The sequence below is a fragment of the Misgurnus anguillicaudatus genome, chromosome 11 (genome assembly GCF_027580225.2).
Source record: "Misgurnus anguillicaudatus chromosome 11, ASM2758022v2, whole genome shotgun sequence".
NCBI classification, from domain to species: domain Eukaryota; kingdom Metazoa; phylum Chordata; class Actinopteri; order Cypriniformes; family Cobitidae; genus Misgurnus; species Misgurnus anguillicaudatus.
The window spans coordinates 9968369-9990343 of NC_073347.2; the positions used below are offsets into that span (position 1 = coordinate 9968369).

Genomic DNA, 21975 nt, shown 5'->3' on the forward strand with positions numbered 1-21975 from the left:
TTCTCGTGATCTAATAAATCTTTTGATTTGAAGGCATGTGTGACCCTCAACATAAAGCAAGTCTTAGGTTGCACGGATATATCAGTAGCAATAGCCAACAATACATTGTATTCATGAATATCAGCTGACGTCTCACACATCTCAAACTTGTCTTCCGCCATTTTGAGTACCTGAAGTGGTCGCAAAAGAACTAGAAGATATGCCTTCAATATGTTGTGAGCATCAAAATCCCTGTTTTTACAACACTAAGAAGGCTTGACACAACATGATAATTTGCTCGAAGTATCACCTGTGTCTCTACACGTAACTCGAGCACTGAGAACATTGCTTGTGTACACAGAGTTTACTAAAAAAGAAATTTTTGAACAACTGATTTTGGATGTTTTGGTGTCCGCTCGCCGCCATCTTCCCAGTCAAGATGTATCGATCTCCGAATGTGACGCAAGGAGGGACGAGAGTAAAGATGGATAGTTCCTAAAGCATAGATAAATGCACAGATAATTCGTTGTTTTGTCACAAGTGAAAAACAAATTTACCTTCTAATTGAAAAAGGAGCCTCATATGAGATTCATTCATTCGCATTCGGAAATCGATTCTTTATGTCTGTTAAGATGGCGAGCAGACACCATAACAGCCAAAGTCAGTTGTTCAAAACCTTCTTTTTAGTAAATTCCGTGTACACAAACAATGTTCTCAATGCTCGCATTCATGTGTAGAGATCCAGGTGATGCTTCGAGCAAAGTCGTGCCTTCTTAGTGTTGTAAAAATAGTGGTAGTTCGGTAGCAGTGGACACTGGCTGGATGAACGCATCAGGGATCAAGTAGGCATCACACCCTAACCAAGATATTTTTTTTAAAGTAGTGTTTCTTTTCATGACAGTCGAGGTGCAAAATGTTGTCTTTCGTAGCCATTTCCTGTATCTGTAAGAATCATCCGCTAGCCAATGCTTGTCAGTAGCCTACTGGTACTCGGTAGGTACTCAAGATGGCGGCAGGCAACTGGAATGACGTAAACGGTCACATGACTGATATTTATGATTTGGTCAAAATGATCAATTTTTCTTTTATGCCAAAAAATCATTAGGATATTAAGTATATTGTATTATATTGAATGTGCTCAGTGGTGGAGCATTGCATTAACAGTGCAAAAGGTCATGGGTTCCAACCATAGATTGTAAAAAATATGGACGTAGTGTCCATGACGTCACTCATAGGTTTGTGAAGAGCTTTTTGAAGCCAATAGTTGGCGGGACCTGCCGTCACTATCTTGGCTTCGCATCAACGTGCATCAATTGCGGACAACCGAAAATGGGTAAAGAGGCGGGACCTCCCTCACAGTTGTCATGAAGGGGAAAATTAGCTACTGTATTTAGACCAAAAACACATTTATTTCTGCTGTAAAGTTGGGCATGGGGGTCTTTGGGAATTGACTCCCTTTTGGAGTCTGTCTCTAGTGGCCAGTCGATGAATTGCATTTTAAGTCAGTTTAAAAGTTATTTAAAAAAATTATTTTTAGTAATATTTGTTGCTAAAGACTTCGTTTGGACAACTTTAAAGGCAAATTTTTAGCTGAATAATCCAGATTTTCAAATCTGTGCCTATCCTAACCAACTTTCAGAAAAAGATAATGTATGAATCTCAATTTTAAAAAGTACCCTTTTTTGGTTTTGTGGTCCAGTTTCATCTATGTATGAATGTTTAAAATGAGCTATGTGGGGAAATAGAATTGTGCCAATGTGTTATTTTCTTATATTAGAAAACAAAACATTTATTTAAAAAATGGATAACTTGGACCAAACAATAAAGAAAAACCAGCCAAAAATAGCCCTGAATAAATGGGACCACCTTTCAATTCAGCTTAAAAAGCCACAAGACGCCGGGTAATTCCAAGAGTACATTTTTTGCACATTTTCTGCAAAGTGTGGCTTTGTGAAAAGTGTGGGTTTTGTTTTGTATTTTTTAGTCACAACATAATTCCCATCATTATATTTATGCTATGCCATAGTTTGATTAGTTTCATATTATTCTAAAATGTGGATTATTATTATTAAATATATTTTTAAATTATTTAAATTATAGATTATTTCCACTTAAAGCCACAACTACTTAGCTACACAAAAAACACAGTCGCACTGTTTTGCTCTTGAATGGTTGTCTGCTGCTTCTCGTTGCAGATGTTAGTTCATGTAAATTTATGTTGGTATTTTCATCAGTGTCATAATCCAGTAATAGGACTGTACATCGTTTCCTCTGAATGTTTTGAAAACCCTTCGTATAAGTTTGCATACAGCTCTCATCAGCGCACTGCATTTTCATCAGTGTCCAGTTCTCAAACATTTACCATGTTGTGTTTTTGACGTTGTGCTAAAGAGGAAAAAAGCCATGAATGGCCCATTCAGCGCGTTCGCTTATACTTTAACATTACAAGGGAGCAAAGCCAACTGCATGTAATTTTGACAGTGGGTGACACTCGCCCCCCTCCTCTTACTCCCCAGATCCGTGCCAGGCTCTGATCCAGAACTAGGGGGTTGACATCATTCCCTCCAGACGTCGAGGCTTGTTATTGCTGCCATTCCAGAACTCTTTGCTTGGGCTGAGCAAACATCTTGGAAGACTTCACAAGGGTCCTGTCATTCAGACAGCGAAGCGCCATAATAGGTCAGTGCTAACAAGCTGTTGAGTGAGAGGACTTGTGACTTCTTTAATTATACTGAGTGTAGATTGGTTGTTCACACTGCTGCATTTAGACTTCACGACAAGCCATTAATTGAAAGCACAGTGTGAGCTCTAAACCTGCGCATCCCGAAGGGAGTGGATAAATTGGCAAAATGGGTGGGAAAAAGAAGCACATAAAGGGTATCCATATAACTTATACAAACATAGACATCTACAGTACAGTATTGTAAATGTTTGTTCAGGTGCGGCATGCATCGTTCTGCTTTTATTGAAGGAGTCAAGGTCAGGCCTTTTTCAAGCCTTTCAAATGGCATTAATATCCATTAGATGTCTTCATCACTGGTCTCACTAGAGTAAATATATAAGGAAATCACACTGCAACTTTGAAATGGAAAGTTTAATGTGGGGATTCCTCAGATTTCTAGATTGGTGGAACACTTTGGCAAACCTTTGGTCCCCTTTTGAAAGCATTTCTTATTGTGTACTCAAGCAAATTCAATTTAATTTTTTAGCTCATTTAAGCATCCAATGATAGCCAAACATAACCTTTATAGTTCTTGGAGAAACTTCAGAGATCATTTTCTTGAAGTGTGCATAGAGGTTCACTAATGGGGTTGTCCCTCAGATTGCCAAACTGGTATCTTACTGTTTGAGGCAGTCGTGGTCTTATGGTTAGAGAGTTGGGCTTAGAACCCAAAGGTTGATGGTTCAACTCTTACAACCGGCAGGTTGCAACTGTGTGTATGCGTGTGTTCACTATTTACTGGGATGGCCCAAATCAGAGGTCACATTTTGAGTATGGGCTACCATACAATCACTTCACTGTCAACTGGTGTGTCTGATCATAGATTCAATTTTTCAACTTTTTGCTAAGATATATATGATTTTTTTGCTACGAAACTGTGGGGATTATGAAATCATGCAAGCCTGCATATTTTCCGAGGAAAAATCTGCAATTTATGCGGCGGAAGTGCAGCATATTTTTTAAAAAAAATATGCGGACTTTGTCTGATTATGCATTGAATCATGCGATCACATAATCGCGTTTTCTGGAGGAACTGATAGATAGATAGATAGATAGATAGATAGATAGATAGATAGATAGATAGATAGATAGATAGATAGATAGATAGATAGATAGATAGATAGATCCTTTTTCGAGGCCCAGATTTAAAAATTGTATATATGATGCGGGCCAAACTTTTACCCCCTATTTTACCTTTATTTTTACTTTTACCTATTGTATATTCAAGCAATATCGCTCCAGTAGGAGATTAAAGGGATAGTTCGGCCAAAAACGATATTAAACCCATGATTTACTCACCTCCAAGCTGTCCGAGTGGCATATGTCCATCGTTTTTCAGACAAACGATGACTCAGCCGCCATCTTAAACTCAGGAGAGAGTATTAGCGTAGTGTACGCACTTTTCTTAGTGACGTATGACAAATTCGGAGGGCGGGGGGACAGAGCAGCAGCAGAGAAACCTTTACGCTGCGTAAGCGCTCATCCTGAATGCGTATGATACTAAGATGGCGGCGCTACCGGAAGGTAGTTAATTACGTTAATAACATTTTAAATATGGATATTTCTACAACAACACCGCACGGATTACCCTCAGAAGACCTTTGTTTATCATCCTGGAGCCGTTTGGATTTAATTTGTGAAGGATGGACGCACTTTTTTTGGACTTGAAGGTCGTGGACTATTGCTGGACCCCGTAACATTACATTTAATCAACAGAAAGATCTAAAATATTTTCTAAAATATCCGAAAATGTGTTTGTCTGAAAAACGATGGACATATGCAACTCGGACAGCTTGGGGGTGAGTAAATCATGGGTTTAATATCGTTTTTGGCCGAACTATCCCTTTAATGTAGCTCTAAATGGTGACGAATACTATTAATATATGTTATAACTTATGTTGTTTTTGTTACTTTTTGTTTTAAGCCATATATTAAAAATATGCATTTCCAAAAAAAAAGATGTACACTTTTATCCAGTATTTTGCCTTTTAATTACTGAAAACTCATATTTTATTTTTTATATTTAAAAACAATTGCCGTTTAACATTGCAAGAGCCACATGTTAATATTTGAACTATGAGCATTGCACAAAAAAGTGCAGGTGTAAATAATCATTAATAAACAATCAGTTGTTTATAACTGTTTAACTTTCATAAATTTTTACTTTTTAAAAAGTCAAACATATAGCTAGTCTTCTCCTAATGACTAAAATTACACTTTATGTTTTATTTTTATAATATTTTAAAGATGCATAGGCTAAACCGCCTTTCCATTGTACAATACATTTGGACACGACTGTTGGAGTTCGCCCCCTAGTGGCAGTCTTACTGAATTCAGTGTAATTGTAAATCTGTGTCTACATGAGAGAAACTCATTCCAGCGCAATCTATGAATATATTTATACTTAAAGGGGCAATAAGTAGGATTAACCCCCATCTAATGGTGGAATTGTATTTTGCATTCAAACGAACAGTGCTTTCTAGTGCCTCCCCTTTCCAAATGCGTGTTGCAACTACAGTAGCCGTTATGTAATCACTGATCTCCTTGTCCGTTGAAGCTGGTTCACATGTTCTGAATGAAAACGTGTTGTGGAAACGCGTTGGTAGTTTAGTGCTTTTTGTCCCTCTCTGCTTTTATTTTATCAATACGGCGGAACGATATGGAAGCCTCCTTGGACTTACCCGTTCAATGTAAGTAAAGAGGAGAAATTCTAAGCTTACAAAAACCTCATTCACACAGACCTCTGGTCCCAGAAAATACCCGTAAAATTGCCAGACAATCGGCTGTGTGAACAAAAACTCGTTCAGTTAATCTTCTGGGATCGTTGCCGGAAAGAGGACCTAGTAAGATACGCGGGTAACCCTCTGTGTGAACAAAAAGCCGCAAGAATGCCGTAATGGGCGTGTCGAAGTGAGGATGCGCGCGTCATCATCACAACACAAGTTATGGTTCAGCTCCTTACAACGAGATAACATGCATATAAACATTCATGTTGCAAACTAGATTGACGCAGTAATCAGGAAATGATAAATGACACACATAAACAATGATGCACGTGCCGTAGTTAGGACGCGCGTGTCATGGCAACATGAAGTTGGTTCAACTCTTTAAAATGAGGGATTTACAACATTCACAACGAGAAATGTCAGCAAACTGGACTAAAGCAGATATCAGGTAAGTTAGCTCATTACTTACTGCGTTGAAACGGAGATCATTCAGCAGCATAAAAGAATATCGCGTCACGTGCTCATTTGAGCTATAATAAACGAAAATACCCGCGCCACGCGTCATCCCAACAAGTCGTTCAGCTCCTCAAAATGCGGGTTTTAAATGCATATAAACAATCACGATGAGAAATGTCTGAAAACTGTATTAAAGCAGAGCTCATGGAGCTCGTCAAATATCCACTCTGAAGCTGAGAACATTCACCAGCATTAGAACGGTGCGTCACGCGCTCCTTAATAATCTTATCATAAACAAAAGTGCACGCGAGTGGTTCTTGGAGGGAGAAATAATATATAATATGCAAACTTCAGACGCTGCGTAGAAGAGAGGGCGGGACTTTCAATAGGTCACGTGTCTTTCCGGGACCGTCACATGCCGGATAAACTTGGCAGTGTGAATGAAAAAAAATCTAACTATTCCAGAAAAATCCAGGATTCATATGCCGTGTATTTTACGGAATTTGTGTGTGAAAAGGGCTAAAGAAAAGTCAGATCATTGGCAGAGGTCATTTGACACCAACAAGGACATATTTATGAATAAAGACATTGATTTTGATTAATAAAGCACTTAAAATCCTACTTATTTCCCCTTTAATCATTTACTTATCAGTAATCAATCGTTTTTATGGGATTCAAGTGTTACTGATAAAGTAAAAGATTAATCATTTTCACCTTGCACACAGTGTTTTGATTAGAACACACTGAAATACATCACTTCCGGTTGGCATGTCACGTGGTGTAGTCAGTCACACAAGTTTCTTTTTTTTAATTCATCCAAAGCTCAAATTGGATCCGATAATTAGGCACCTGCAGATGGTTGGCACCCCACTCAGCCCCTTTCCAACTCTCCTTCTGGTTTTAAAGTAACTATGCTGATTTTAAAACAGACAAAGATTATGGGCGGGCCAGATAAAGATGATTGGTGGGGCCGCCAGTTGACTAGCCCTGCTGTAGATAGATAGATAGATAGATAGATAGATAGATAGATAGATAGATAGATAGATAGATAGATAGATAGATAGATAGATAGATAGATAGATAGATAGATAGATAGATAGATAGATAGATAGATAGATAGATAGATGCAGACCAGATAACTGAAACTCAATCTAACATGTACACATTGCTTAGTGATGCAGGAAAGATGTGTCAGAGTGCACCCCGATCTCTTCAAGCTGATCCAGTGTAGTCTGTCTCGAGCTCTGTGTACTTAGTACTCGCGGCTAAGATTAGTACAGAGCTTTATAGGATACTCAAACCTCAGGCCCCATCTCTCACATTCCTTTGTTTATGGACACATGTACTGCAGGTTGCTCTGCTAACACAAGCTAGCCTCTGAGCTCATCGGGAGCCACATCTTGTCAAAGGAAGCCATGATTGTGACCCTTGTACCCTAATGTTTAGATCCCTGCGGCCTTTGGTCCCTTAGCAAACCAAAATCTGTGGTCTATTCAGAGCAGCAAAACCAACACACACCAGTACCTATTGTGCTGTGGCTTGGGTGCAACCAGCTCAACTGGTTGGTTTGTACAGTTCTTGATCCAGTTTAATCCTGGCAACCGAGACTATGCTAAACCTTTCAACCTTTCATCGCAAGAGCCACTTTCAACACATGGATCTACACCTGCCAATGCATACACACACAAACACAAATTTCATGAGTATTCATTACTGGTTTGGGAAAGGTTACTTTTAAAAGCACATGTTACATGTAAGTAAAAAAGTGTTATTTTATCCATAAAAAAATAATATGGGCTTTATCTCTCCTACAGTACATAGTTTGGATAAAACATATCTCCACCACAAGTCCAGAATCCGAAAACCTATGCAAAAGTTAATCCACACACACGTTAGGGGAGGGGCAATTTGACATTTCCAATTTACCCAACCTGCATGTTTTTGGACTGTGAGAGGAAACCAGAGTACTCAGAGAAAGACCACCCAACACAGCCAGGGTTTGAACCGGGGACCTTTTTGCTGTGAGGAAACAGTGCTTCACAGCAACAGTCTACATTTACACACAGTCTGTGTCTGAAAGCTTAGGTAGCTGGCTTGTTGCCTCTTCCCAATCAGGCAATGCGTTCGGAGGCAGTGTTTGCGAATGAAAGCAGCTCAAAGAAGCATATTCGGCTCTATAGGCAACTTTAATGAATTATATTTGATCTATAAATAGAGAACGTTTTTACAAAAAATGTAAAATTATAACACTAATTTCTCACTAGAAATACAATCAAAATTGATTAATACAAAACGGTGTTCCAACCAGTTTCTCTGCCGCCGCTTTTTTCAAAGCCATATCCTGCTAGACCAGCACCTTTCTCACACATGCACACGCACAGCATTGTGTGACATGGCGAAGGATACATTTATGTTGCCTTCAGAGAGATGAAGGTATCTCAGCAGAAAAAACAAACCTTCGATTCGAACGTGCCTTGTTGCCAGTTTACATCTACATGCTGTCTACATCTACACGCAGTCTATTTTTGCACACATGCTGCATCTCAATTCAATGGCTGCGACCTCCGAAGGCCGCATAAAACTGCTGCTTTGCCCCGCTGACAGGCACGGTGGGAGGAAACAGCAAGTGAAGGGACTATGGATCCTTCGTAGGCCAGACTGAGTGTGTTTACATGCACAGTCTTAAGCCGATTATGCTTAATAAACTGATAACACGTGGGGTCATGTAAACGCGTAAAACTTATTTCCTTTATCGAGGAAAGCCCGTAAACGGCGTAAACAAAACCTGATCGGCACAGGTAGTTTTTTTGCTCATTACCTCGATTTCGCGTGGCATGTAAACACCTTAACCAGCTTTCTCATGATTTTGTTCATGTGTGCATGTCTCCAAGTAAGCGCACAAGTCTCCACACGACTGAAGCAGTTGGCAGAGAAACTGCAAAAATAGAATTGGTCAAGAAATTGACCAATTAAAATAGCTCGTTTTCCGTACAGAAGAAGCGATGCATTTTTTTCTCGCACTGAGGTGAAATGGCGCAAAGAAGCAAGCAAGGTAATTTTGATCTCACTTCCCACATACTTTCCTAATTCCTACTTACTTTTTTTTTACTTAGACCTACCCAGACTTTTGTTAAATCTTCAGGGCACGGTTGCACAAACACCTGAATCAAAGATTGATGTTATGAACCACATATTCTGGAACGGAGAGATTTATAGCACTGAAGGTGATATTACTGCAGTAAAAAACACTGTTTCCACATTGCTAATTAATGACGCATGCTTCAGTGTACATTGAAGTGAAATGTGCAAAACTTTGTCCAAAATAATATTGATAACAGTGTGTGTTTATATTACAGGTTTTCTCAGTCTCATTTTCTCATTGTTTGGAAAGATTGAGATCTAGTGTATCAGTATAACATCTGTAGACTTCAGCCATTTGCAGTTATGAAAAGTTATGCTGCAGCAGCCATTTAGGTTTTGGCTGAGCCGGCTAGCCAGCCAATAACTTCATCAGCCGGTGAATGTGATTTCACCAAGTAAGATGTGATCCTGGATCAACACCATTGTTGGTCCTGGAACAACATTTTCATTAACCAATCAGATTGCAGGATTAGGATTAGTGTATATGTTAGATTTAGGTTAAGGATTGGGTTAGGGGCTTTTAAAGCAACACTAAAGACTTATTGCTCTTTGCTCCCCCTACAGGTTAGAAGCGTAATTGTTCATTACCACTGTCGTAAATACTGCAGTATAGCTGGCTCTGATTGGATTGTAGGTCTGCCGTAAAGCAAGTTTTTGTAGTTTTCACTCGAACTACAGGACCACTACCTGACGGTTGGAAACTTCTTTAGTGCGGTTTTGGCCGACAGAGGGCTGCAAAGCGAATGTGAAAGTGCCATTCACTCTGTTTTGAGTGGATTAACCACTGAAACTTTTTTGGAACCGTTATTTTAAGGTAAAAAAAAAAACTCTTTGGTGTTGCTTTAAGAAATACTCCTCAAACTATTATTTCACACTAATTTGAGGGTTCAAAAATGGTTAGGGTTTGAGTTAAGGGTAGGTTTGGGTATCTTTGATTAAAACGTTGATCCAGGATCAACAAAAAATGTTGATCCATGATCACAACCTCATCAGCCAGCCATTATTCTCAAAACAAATGGCTTTGGGCTCTAAGCTGGACCCATAATCAAAAAAACTTTCCGAAACTTGTACAAACCCTGGCGAAGTGCATTCGGCACAGAAATACTCTGTAACACGCCCAAATTATTTTTTTGACACTTTGCCTACGTTTAGCATCTATTACTGTGTTAATAAGTCAGAATGCATGAAATACCATTGAACCACCCCTTTAAATTGGGATGCAGTCACAAAATCTAGAATTACAAACACTCAAGATATGTACACACAGTCTAGAGCAGGAGTCTCCAACCTTTTTGTGAGCAAGGGCTACCACAATGGGAAAACCTGAAGGGTTACTTTTTTGATATAGTGTACTCAAAACTTTTTTTCATTGTTATTAAAATGTTAACATACATAAAAGAAGCCAAACTTATATAAAAAACATGTAATAAATAAATATTAAAATTAAAGGCAATGTTGGAGACCACTGTTCTAGAGTTTACTTTATGTTCATGTGACTGTTACTGTATTTATTAGTTAATAAAGTAATCTCACTGTGAATCAGACAGCTTAAAGTGTCGTCAGAGTCAAACACAGCTTATGAATAACTTAATCACGGTATCTTTTTAAGCCTTCATAAGACATTACTTCAACTTCATAGTTCAGCCTCTTCCGTGCATTGCCTCAATCATACAATGCTCTTGTTGATCTTATTATATGTCAAGTCATTTTCCTCTTTGACAGAGTGCTGTACCTGACTCACTGCTCCACTTCACTGGAGAGAGAGCAAAGCTTAGACTCTCTGTGAAGTGGTCAGTGGACACAGCTTAAATGCATTCAGCGTTTTGTGGAAATGAAGAGGTAACAAAACCCCAAACCCACTGGGCTGTTTTGATTTATGCAAACAGAGCCACATTTGATATTCATTTCCGAAACCGAAGCCATGCTGCTGAAAAAAGCAACCACAAATAGAAATGTACCTACATTATGTAGAATTGAAACGCTGTATGCGTGAGTCTGTCTTATTTTAGGAATGTGTAGTCGTGTTGTGTTATGTGTCTTTTAATATTTTGACAGATGTTTATGGTTTGACAGATGTAAGTGTATGTAATTATTTAAAACACCTTTTGCTCATGGGGTTTCACCTGAGGAGGGACGATCCAGAAAGTTATTGAAAACAAGCAAATCAGCCACGGTCAGAATTTCCTTTGAGGAGAGCCTAGAGAAATAGTCTGATTTTACCCTGGTATAAATGAGGAGAAAGATGAAGGGTTGATGAAAGCTTGTTATAGTAATTTAACATTACATAAAGCAGAAAGGTCTCAGTTGGATTTGTTCTGAATCAGCATTGAAAAGGAGAAAGTTGGGCACATACAGTAGGCTTGTTTGTTTTTGAGAGCAAGGATATGGATTATAATGGAGGGAGATATAGTATCTACTTAGTTATATTAGTTTGAGTGTTCGCAAAATATTGATCTTTTATTCAATTATTTTCCTAAACACAAATCAAACTTTCCAATAGTATAATGAAAATAACTGTACTGATGATGGTAATATTATATTGAGGCACGAATGTTCAAAGGTCACATTAATAATGCATCCATTCGTGCCCCCCCCCCCAAAGATAATTCATGACATTTAAAAAGAGAAAACACCACAGTTTTACTATGTTCTTACCTCAACTTTTTTAATACATACTTATCTTTTTTTCAATGTGTACACTTAATCTTTGTACAGCGCGTCGTGAATGTGTTAGCATTTAGCCTAGCCCCATTCATTCCTTAGGATCCACACAGGAATGAATTTAGAAGCCACCAAAACACTTCCAGGTTTTTCTTATTTAAAGACTGTTACATAGTTACACTATTGAGTAAGTATGGTGGCACAAAACAAAACAACGTGATTTTTAAGTGGATAAAAAATGAGAACTGCTGAAAACTAAGTGCTCTTCTGCCATACAATATAGTTCTCATTTTTATTCGCTTAAAAATTGCCACATTTTATTTTGTGCCACCATACTTACTCGTGTAACTACTCATGTAACAGTCTTTAAATAGGGAAAACATGGAAGTGTTTGGTGGCTTCTAAATTCATCCCTGTTTGGATCCTAAATAATGAATGGGGCTAGGCTAAATGCTAACACATTCACAACGCGCTGTAAAAAGATTAAGTGCACGCATTGAAAAAAGATAAGTATGTATTCATTTGTCTAAGTTGAGGTAATAACATATTAAATATACAATGCTGTTGCTTAGTAGGTGCATTGTGTAACTTTTAGAAGGATTGTTTTACAGAAATGCAATATAATATACATAACTATATCATCAGTGGTGTATGAAGACCTTACAGTACAAAATGAACTGTATTGTTTTTATTACCTTAGAATGAGATGTTTTTATCTACAAACACCGCTGGTCTCCTTACATGGAAGTCACCGCCATGTATCTACAGTAGGCCTAAATGGACAAACTGTTCTACAGAGCGTGTATTGTCCATATATTGTCATAGACAACAACATGTTTGTCATGTGGTCAGGGGCGCTGCTAAGGATTTTGGGCCCCATGAAAAGAATCTTGACAGGGCCCCCAATACAGCTGAGACTTTTTTCATATTAATTTACATAAAATCATGCGCTTTTATGGTATTTTGACTACCAATGGGGTGTGAAAATTTTACTTGAATTAAGTGTTTAAGAAAAAATAAATCTTATTTCACAATTTTTTTCTCACCCCATTGGCAGATCATTTTGCTCGTTTTAAGGACAATTTCACTTAAATTGTATATTAATTTGTCTTAAAACTAGACTCATTTACTTAGGTCATTTTGCTCATCAAGAAAAAGCATGTTAATTTTAAAAATGTTAGATATTTCTACTGAAAACAAGACAAAAATACTAAGTAAGAAAGTCATTTTTTGCAGTGTTGAATGTTTAACTAAAACTGCGTATTTTTCCAGCGTTTTCTTGACCTAACATGAGGAGAAAATTGAGTTCCCTTATCATGCACTTTTAACACTAGAACGGCCACCAATAGGCATTTTAACCGCAACATTTAAACTTATGCATTGCAAAAAATTATTTTCAAGAAAAAAATTCTTAGTATTTTTTTCTTGTTTTCAGTAAAAATATCTAGAAATTCTTAAATTAAGATGCTTTTTCTTGATGAGCAAAACGACCCAAGAAAATAAGTCTAGTTGTTAGACCAAAAACATTACATTTAAGGGATTTTGAGCATAAAACAAGCAAAAAAATCTGCCAATGGGGTAAGCTAATTTTTCTTGAATTTAGTGTTTAAGAAAAATGTTCAAGATTTTTTTGCTTACTCCATTGGCAGATTTTTTTGCTTGTTTTATGCACAAAATCCCTTAAATGTAATGTTTTTGGTCTAACAACTAGACTTATTTTCTTGGGTCGTTTCATTTTTTGATATCAGGAAACAGCAAATAGAATAATTTAAAGTTAATAATTTTTACTATTAAATATTTTTTAGCACCACAATTTTGGGGGCTTCTCTGGGCAAATCGAGTTTGTAAATTTTTTTACTTAGGTTTAAGATGTCAACGAGCATATCCACTAGACCAGTGGTGGCGCGTGACTTCTCATCCGAGGGGTGCGAATTCAAAATAAGTGTTCAGAGTATCATGTGTGTCCTGCGTGTCGAGAGATCCTGTGTGCATCATGTGTTTTGTCAAATTAGGTGCCTGCTGCATACGCATCAAAACCGTTTATACAGTAAACTCTGATTACGCATGAGATTATGCGAGTATCTGGCAATTGCGAGCATCTCTTTTATCATAAACCCTTTAGACGCATGTTGTGACGAACTTCGCATTCTGCCCTCCTTAAAAAAAGAAGTCACCAGCCGCCACTGCACTAGACATCGGTTATACTCGTCTTTGGTAGCTCCTAAATGCCTTATGTATGAAAACAACACCATGTCAGCTTAAAGCATACAGAACAGGAAGCCATGTACTATGTTTAACAGGAATGCGGAAGTAAGTTGCACATATACCCTATTTGCAATCTCACCACTAGATGCTGTTAAAATTTACACACAACACCTTTAAGATAAATTAATTTATTTTATTTAAAAACTGGGGTCACCCAGCAGCATCTTGTGCCCTTCAGTTTAAGAATCACCAAACCAAAACTTTGATACATTTAATCTTTTACTCACTTTACTTACTTTTACATGACTTGCTGTAAGGTGTGGCCAATATGTTTAATATGAATGTATAATATAAACTTTCATCAAAATATTTGTATTATTAGAGGGAAATGATTATGCTGTATAATGAGGTAAAAGTTTTAAATATTTTGAAATAACATCTTTTCCCTTACCCGTAGTAACCTGTGTGTGTGTGTGCTCTAAAGTATACATACGGGGGGTGGGGTTGTCAGACTGGATCTGATTACTAGTAGGAATGACTGGGAGGCTTTTGCGGTGAAACGCTTTCTCAATCATGCATTCCAGTGTTGAAACAAAGCACAACTGCTATGCTTGCTGAGACAGGACGAGTCTTTTTCTCTCTCTCTCTCTCTCTATCTCATGTTTGTATTTGTGACTGTATGTGTGTGTGGGAGAGAAAGATGGAGGTGAATTGAGCAAGTATGCCTGCAGGTACTGTATGTAAGTCAAGCTCTGCCTGGGCTGGGCTGTTCAAACCGAACGCAACTTACGTCTATAGCTGCAGGCCCTGTGAAATCTGTGCCATAGCTTTCATCTGAATAACCTTCTGCTGAAAGAAAAGCACAAAGAGATGGAGAAAACCCTGCTTTTATGTTTGACTAAATGAGCCAAAGGAAGAGCTTGTGAAAACCGATCACTAACACTACACTGTAAAAAGTCATTCTGCAGGCTTGTAGATTTTATGAAATTGAATATGTAAACTTTATTTAATAAAATTAATTTCATGTAGTTTGTTATTATTTTTGTGTTAAAATTCTTTAAAAATGACTGGAATAAAAACGACTTATTGTTTTTGTGAAGGATTTAGCTATTCTTATTGTGTATCTGCGCATGTAGCGACTACTGAATAAATCCAACGTACTCATAATCAGCTGTTTTCAATCAAAAACCATTCCGGGTTGTATTGCAGGTCGTGAGCGCTGAGCAGACGGATTTAGGAAATATTTCTGTTATTGTGCCAACATTCAAAGTTTTGAAAGCATTTCAGTCGAGAATGTATGTTTTTTAAACAAGAATCTGCAGTAGGTTCATAAAGATATCGCCTATTTAAACATTTCCTTCGAGTTTTGTGGCGATGGGAGCTCCAGATAATCAGCCGGCGCTCCGCGCGTAAATATACCGGTCAACGTCGCCTCACCTCGGCCAGTCTCTGAAAATCTCCGCTGGCTGTGACGTCAATGTAGTGTTTAAACTGTAGATAAAATTCATTTCGGGTAAATTTAACGGGCAATCTTTAGTCTTATAAGTCTATAAGCAGGGTTTCTTTGTAATTTGTAAATATTAATTACAATAAGGATTAATATGAACTGGGTTTGTACGTAACTTCAGCTTTAGGACCCAGGAGGTCGCATATCTAGGATGCATTCGTCGATTCACATGCTGCGATTGGTGGTCCAGATGCAACTCATTTTGAGTGACAGAAAAACTGACCAATCATACTGTTCCTCTGAATGGGTGGGTTCTCTTATCACTAGATATGTATCATGTATGTATCTATTATGACAAATTCTGCTCGCTCGCTCGCTTGGTTCGTGTTATAAAAATAAATGTGACTTTACTGCGGTCTTTTTCGGTTTATTTAGTTTTGTGTTAACTATATCCACAAAGTATTCGAATAAATTGGTAATATAAACTATTCTTCGCTGTAAATTAATTGTGTGCTCAATTGCGACGCCCTGTGTTGAATTTTCCCGCGAGTACAGTATCATTACTGAGGGGAAATATAACATTATTCATTTAATTCCACAAAAGGTGAGTAAGATATTAAATGTATAAGTTGTCTTTTTAAAATGTTTAAGCTTTCTACATAATGTAAATTGAACATTTTATTATTATTATTAATTTCGCGACCTATTATCTAAATTGTGTGTTCATGAAGGCCTGTAACGTACTGCAGCTTCCTGCAGGCAACGTGAAACATTGCTGAGGGAGAACTTTATTCACAACAAAAGGTGAGGAATATTATTAAATGAATATATTGTACATATTATATTGTGTTTATAGTGTATGTGTGTGCATATACACATGTGAGTAACTTGGCTAACAAATAAATATGTGACTGTCGTGTGACAGAAAAAAATGTAGGGAAAAGATTTGCCCTAATTATAAATATAGATTATATATCTTTTCAAACATTTTTTGTTATTATTTGTAATTCCAATGAGAATTTTTTTAATCAGTTTTCAATATTATTGCACATTTCAAACATACCTAATAAGCCACAAACTCAGATGAACTCCATTGCACATATCTTCCAGTTTTCTTTAAAACATTTTAATATACAAGTTTAATGTGTGGATTATTTCAATATTCAAGCTGTATACATTTATAAAGGTTTTAAGACATATTTGCTGTTTAATGTTGCAGGATAAAGATGAAGATGCGGGACTTGAGCAGCTTGTGATGGCTGTAATTGTAAAGAATGGATCTTCTAGGAGTGGAAGCCCAAAGGATGCTGGAATTGTTATTGAGGCCTTAAAGGTGTTCACAGGGCATGCTTTATCCTTGGATCTATGCATTGAATCTCCAGTATCCCAGGAATCTTTTCAGTTGTTTCAGAAACTTTTCTTGGAGCTGGATTCTTCAAATATAAACTGATTACAGTACAGAAAGTCTAAACTGCTGTCTGATTTTCTGGGTGTGAATCAATGTAACAGAACACAAACATGGAACCTTTCGTCGGGAAATGTGGACGGTTTTCTTTAAAGACTGTAAAATACTTTTTGAAGTGTACACTGTTACAAATACATCATTAAAATGAGATGCTTTCCTGTTCTTTTGACTGCAATAAAATAAGAATTGATTCATCTTTGTCTGTCATTCTGAAATCAGATATAATACTCATTACTAATAAAAATATTAATGGATGATGTTAAATTAAAATAGTATAATTGAATAGAATTTATTGTATAGTGCTAGGTCTTTGTCCTGTATACCCAATATTTTGTTTAAATTTAAATTAATTTCTAATTGCAAATTGCAGCTTACCTTTTTGAATGGGTTACTATTAAGGAGTTTATGTAGTGATTCTAACACAATTTTTATTTGTGGAATTTAATTAATGATATTGCTTGTAATCTGTTGCCACACTTTTATTGAGTAGATATGGCATAATATTTTTTATTGTATAGTGCTAGATCTTTGTCTAGTATACACAATATTTTTGTTTAAATTTTAATAAAAATTTTAATTGCAAATTGCAGTTTGGCTTTTTGAATATGTAAATATTAAGGAGTTTATAGAGTAAATCTAAATCAATTTTGATTTGTTGAATGTAATTAATGATATTGCTTGTAATCTGTTGCCACAATTTTATTGAATAGATGGGGCATATTATTTTTTACAGTGTAGTGTGGGATGAAGATATTAGGGATGTGTTCCACCTGGACTTTACTGTGCTTGTTAAAATGCAAAATGTGCTTAAAAAGTGCAATTTAAGAGTGTCAAAATACAATGGTAAAGAACATATTTTCCACAAATGTTACTTTTTGAAATAAACTGAAATTTTATAAACTAAAACGCTATTTTGGTTCCATCACTAAACAGAGCATGAAATGTGCTTTTTATGCTAAATGTGTTTAGCAAAATAAATCAACTCCAAGTATTTAACCATGTTGAATAGGGCTGGGCAAAAAAATAGATTTTTCGATTACATTTTTTACATGTCGATTAAAAAACGATTCTCAAAGGCCACGCATCGATTTTTTTATTAAATAACCTGATCATGTTTGATCAAGGAATGCGACTGTTTTGACTTTTTTCAGCATACATTTTTCATCTTGCATCAAAATTGTATTGTTTTTAAGGCGGAGTCCACGATGTTTGAAAGCCAATGTTGATATTTGAAATCACCTAAACAAACACGCCCCTACCCCAATAGAATCTGGACCTTCTGTTGATAGACCCGCCCCACACATACGCAACCGGGCAAGGATGTCGGTTAGTAGACAGGCTCCTTACTGCTGATTGGCTATAAGTGTGTTTTGGGAGTCAGCCCGTCTCCTTTTCCAAAGCGTTTTTCAAACATCGTGGACTCCGCCTTTAACATAATTGTATGCATTTAAAAATTAGAGATGGGTTCTGTTTTAATGTACCCAAGTGTACCTAAAATAAAAAAGTGTAATATACAGGTTGGTGGCTCTTAATTTCTTTTTATTAATTACCCACCTAACCAACTTACCAACTTATTTTTACAGGGTTTTTTTTATAAATAAAGTATTTGTATTAAATCTATATTCATTGAGTTGAATCAAGAATCGAGTATAAAAATCGGTCCGAGAATTGGAATTGAACCGAGAATTGAAATCGAATCGATCCGATAACTTATGAATTTGAAATCGAACCGATTAGGAACATCTGAATCGATACCCAGCCCTAATGTTGAATGTTATTTGGGCTGTTTAGTATGATTAAGTTTAGTAAGTTTAAAGGGTTGTAAATTCTGTCATTATTTACTCATGTTGTCCCAAACCTTTCGTAAGCCCCATTCACTAGTAGGAAAAAGAATACTATGGAAGTGAATGGTTTGGTTACAAATATCTTCCTTTGTATTCATCAGTATACAGGTTTGTAACAACATGAGGGTAAGTAAATGATGACAATTTTTATTTTTGGGTGAACTATCCCTTTAAGGTTATAACAATGTGTGTGTTTACATAATTTTAAGTCGAAATGTGCCACACAAAAAATGTATTTCTCCAGAAAGTTCAAAGTTCAGATCAGCATATTTCTTTATTTGTCTGAGCATCCTAGCCATGCAGGCAAATACAAAAGTTTTGGCAAATGGCATTCATTTCGAGTGGCATCTGTTTGGCTGGACAAAGAAAGACTAAAATCTGTCAAATCCCAAACTTCACCCTTAATATCTGTTATGAAATAACATTATGCAAGTGGAAATTCTTGGTCTTTGAGAAAAGTTCTCAGACACTGCATATCTATGAAGCTGCCAGTGTGCCACCAGGAAATTACTCCAATTGTAAACTAATGCTGTTTAAGAGCAAACAGCTGTGTGCCAGCAGCAAGCCCTGCCTTCCCAGCTTCCTCCATCAGCTACGGTACTGTGGAAAATTCCACTCCCATCCTTATCACTCCTCACATCTGTCTTGGCCGGAGTCGCAGGCTGGCTCAGTTCAACACCCTGCTTGTATTCACACAATCACAGTGGACCTGTCACTCACCCCTGGCCCCTGTTGTTACACACCTGAATGTGTCTGGGATGGTGTAGTTTTGCACCACCTCCTTTCTCACCGTTTCTCTCTCAACAAGCTTTCAGCGCAGGTCAGGTGAACAGAGCTGCAGACTTTCTATGCTGAAGAATATGTACACTATAAGTCCTTGTGGCACTTACATTTTAAAGTTTTATGAATTTAAAATTACATTTATTTTTAACTTTCTTGACTAGTGAGGAGTTTTTATAAATTATATAAATAACTTTTATATACATTCAAGTTGATTAAACTTAAAAAATGTTTTTTTTTTACTATCCAGGTACCCTTCTAATGATAGTGGTAAAGTTGCTTAGAAAAATATTACTCTTTATCTTACCTGTAAAAAGTGAAAGCTTCTACTTAAAAATCTTATTTCAGTTTAAGCAATTATGTTTTATAAATCTTAACTTTTCTCACTTTAAGTAAAATTGGTGAAAACTTAATCCAGTTAGTAACACCTAAAATATTTAAACATTTTCAACTTAAAGGTGCAGTGTGTAAATTTTAGCGGCATCTAGTGGTGAGGTAGCGAACTGCAACCAACGGCTTAGTCCACGGCTCACCCCTCGCTTTTAAAACACATAGAGAAGCTACGGTAGCCGCCACCGGACAAACATGTTAACATCGGAGACAACTTAGTAAAAAGAAATTGGCGATTAAGGATTTCTGTAGAAAAATGGCAGCACAAAATTGCGACTTCCACGTAAGGGGACCCTCTGTGTATGTAGATAAAAATGTCTCATTTTAAGGTAATAAACACATAATGGTTCATTATGAAAGGTCTACACCCCTGATAATATAGTTCTGTATATTATTTTGCATTTCTGTCAAAAGATCCTTCTAAAAATTACACACTGCACCTTTAAATCTTTCACTTGAAGTGAGAAAATTTAAGTTGAAAAAAAATCCACATTTTTATACTAAATTAAAAGGGATCACCCATAAAGAAACATTCTGTCTTTTTTTACTCACCTTAAGTTGTTATAAACGTTAATACATTTATTTTATTAAAATTATTGTAATAAGCAGGAAGCTATGGAGCCCCTGAGGGGACATGGAGCAAAAATTAAATAAAGTTTAGTTTCGAGTGCGCACATGAAACTATTTTCTTGATGAGCAAAATTACCTAAGAAAATACATCTAGTTTTTAGACAAAGTTCATATTCATTAAGTGAATATGTGCTTAAAACAAGCAAAAATTTCCAATGGGGTGAGAACATTTTTCTTGAATTAAGTGTTTAAGAAAAAATTACATATTTCAAGATTTTTTTCTTGCCCCATTGGCAGATATTTTTGCTTGTTTTAATCACAAATTCACTTAAATTGTATATTGGTTGTCTAAAAACTAGACTAATTAAATATTTATTCAAGAATTTTTAAATATTTCTATCCATATATATATATATATATATATATATATGTATATGCAGGGTGCGATTTGTGAAAAAAACAGGGGGGGGGGGTGTTTTCATAGGCGTCGATTTCGGCGACGGTGGGTACCCACCATTAGTTTTCACTTTTTTGACTGTTTTCAGTGGTTATGAAGACCAATATATGAGAAATTTGGTAATCATTGTCCGACCTAACAAAAATCCATTATAATATTATTATTATTTTGTATATATTTCTAATTAAAATATTTCTAATATTCAGAACCTCAAACCTGAACCTCACTGTCTGCTGAACTTAACTGCAGAAACATAAAAATATAACCAGCTTTTCAAAATGGTTTTAAAACTAAACATGAGCTACAGTGAAATGATAGAAAAGTCAGATGCATTATGTGTTAGTCACTTAGCCTCATTTGCGCAAACTGGACGCGCCTGCGCCTTGCTAAACGCTTCATTGGCATTTATCATGTGTGTAACTTCGGCCATTCTCAGTGGTGTGACTGGGACACTAACTCTGCTTCATTATAAACAGATAATCAGATTGTTATGTTTATTCTCACTTTATTAATATGCGGCTGAATATGCTGCATTTCATCGTTTCGACACACAGCTCCATAACCATCTCGCAAGTGTTGATAGGCTATTACTTGTGAGGTGTAAACGGGTCTGTAACCAATCAGATAGCGCCATGGGCCAGAAAGGGGGAAATCCCACGCATCCCCCCAGCAAATCGCACCCTGTGTATATGTATATGTATATGTATATGTATATGTATAAGTATATAAGATTTATATATAATAAAGCTTACAGATAAGTAATTTGTAAAAAAAATTATAATAATTTTATTTTAATGGCAACTCAAAATATTCCATACATTATCTCAATCTGTTAACTTTCTAAGTCTGTTTCTTCTTTCAGAGAGCAAATTGAGACATTTCTTCTAAAGAAACCCTTTTGATGAGAACTCACAATTTGCATTGGAAGACAGGGGTGGTGGAGCTGTTATTTGTTTATGTTTGTTAACAGTGTGCTACTTTCTTGTGTTGGTCAAGAAAGCGCCCATCAACCCCTCCCAGTTTATTTTTAAAAGCGTATCAGCTCCTTTGTTCTCTTCTGTGCTGTTACCGGCAAATAGCTTTCACACATCCACAGAGGATCTCACTCACACACTGTGATTTACTATGGAAA

The 21975-nt window shown here is 36.6% G+C and overlaps 1 long non-coding RNA gene across 2 annotated transcripts in view; it reads left to right on the forward strand.

Moving 5' to 3' along the window:
- LOC141368785 (uncharacterized) overlaps nucleotides 1–21975 on the forward strand; it is a 133298-nt gene that overhangs the window by 6602 nt on the left and 104721 nt on the right. For both annotated transcript variants that reach the window (XR_012372075.1, XR_012372074.1), the window contains exon 2: nucleotides 2496–2658. This is a non-coding gene — a long non-coding RNA (uncharacterized lncRNA). The remainder of the gene's footprint in view (nucleotides 1–2495; nucleotides 2659–21975) is intronic.